The following is a 2,161-nucleotide window of genomic DNA, read 5'->3' on the forward strand; positions in this document are numbered from 1 at the left end:
CTTCAATTTTTATTTTAATATCTCCCGTGTCAACCTATTTTCAATTTTGTTTTTATAGTGACTATGCGTGTAGTATGTACGTATGTATATTATTATTTATAAACGTATATATATATAGGAAGACTGTACGAAACGACGCGTGCGCTGGAGAGAAAAAAAATATCCAAACACTATAACCTGCTGCAGCAGTCATATCTGCAATAACGTATCAGCAGGGGCAAAGACCTATAATAGGTACCATGCGGGCCACATGAAAAAAAATGCACACAAATGTTGTTGGCAAAGTACGTGTGTATGTATAACAATAACATACTCTCGATTTTACATATAGTTAACAAAACGAAAATTGTATCAAATATTTTTAGACGTTTTGTCGCTCAAATTATGGTCACTTTTGTGTTACATATAATTTAATCGTCCAATAGTGCTGGTGGCCACGATTCGCACAAAAATGTCGATCTTACTCGATAACAATATAGCATAGCACAAAAACTATAATAGTATACATAATATAATAATCTAATTTAGTAACTTATAATTTTTAAAATTCAAATTTAGAGGTTGACATTAATATTTTGTACGGTCTGTATCAACCCGGTTTGTAGGCACCTACGCAAACGTGAATCTAAAAATATGAAGTGAGAAAGTAGTACAACTTTTTTATCAGAAATATACAGTTATAATTTTAGTACTTATTATAATAGATTATAGAAAACATTGCATAGATAAGATTAGAAAACAATAGTAACAATTGTATTTATATTTTAAATGTATATGTATATTATGTATAATTCAAGACGTTTTATGAACTGTTTCTTATATAAATAAACGCGTAATATATAACATTTTCGGGGAGAGGTTAAATCCCTTCTTCTAGATCCGCGTTTTTACGTATACGTATATGCGGTTAATGAGTTTTACTATACGGCAGCGCTTCTCAACCTATGGTACGCGGAAAGCTCATAGGTAGTACGCGAAGAAAATCTCCCTTTATAAAAAAAATTGGAATGAATCATTATTAACATATTAAATATTATTTGGTTTATTTGGTTAAGAATAATAATTGTACATATTTAATTTAATTTAATTTCTTTTTGTACATTAAATGTTTAATTCCTATCATTTTGTAATTCCTAATAAAATAAAATTCTATTCATGTAATATAAACGTATGCATTATTAAGTAAAAAAATGATCAGGTGGTACGCGAATATAAAAAAGTTGAGAACCGCTGCTATACGGTATTGAAAAAACTGATATAGAACACGATTGAGAACGTTTTTACCTGTTAACTTTTATGCAACGTTGCCGCATTGATTAAAAACACCAAATAGTATATCTGATATTAAATTTTAATCTAATATATTATTAAAATTTAACATAGATTTTTTTGCCATTAAAAAATATACAAATATCAATTATTTGTCAGTTTAAGATACAATTAAAATTTTTTTTCCCATAAGTAATTGTTTCTAGTAAATTTTAGATACCACACGAAGTCATGATATCTTTAGTTTGTTTAAACTACCGGTAAGAATTAATTGTAGAAATAATACGATCATAGTCATTACTGGTCATGGTTTTGATAATATCGTTTTAGATTGATTTCATTATTGTCACAGTTTGTGTTGAATTTCCTCCAAAACAGAAATCACTACACGTGTAGGAAGACGCTTGCTAAAAATTTAGATAAACGACAACGTCGCTCGAAAAATCGTTCTCAATCGTTTGAATATAAGGCGTAAAATATAATCTATTTGATTTGCCAAAAATCGTTCTCAGCCGTGTAACATCGGAAAAACATATGCGTATAAATAGGTATTAAAAGGGTACCCCCCTTTGCGTTAGAAAATAATTATTTATTGTTAAATACATGAGTGTATATTATGGTATATAAATATGATGTATAAATTTAAATTTACTGAAAGTAACAAGAAAATACAATTATGTTATTTTTAATAGAAAAAAATAATGCGTGTAAAATATATGATACTTATCTATATTATATTGTTTTATTAATAATCTTTTATTTTTAAATAATCCTTAATCCTTATACGCGTTGACGTTTTTTAATATTAACAAAAAATAAATAAATAGATAACGATTATATTATTTGTTTGATAAGTATAACAGCTGATAAATGTAACTATAATTGTAGCTCT

Source organism: Rhopalosiphum padi, chromosome 3 (genome assembly GCF_020882245.1).
Source record: "Rhopalosiphum padi isolate XX-2018 chromosome 3, ASM2088224v1, whole genome shotgun sequence".
Taxonomy (NCBI): domain Eukaryota; kingdom Metazoa; phylum Arthropoda; class Insecta; order Hemiptera; family Aphididae; genus Rhopalosiphum; species Rhopalosiphum padi.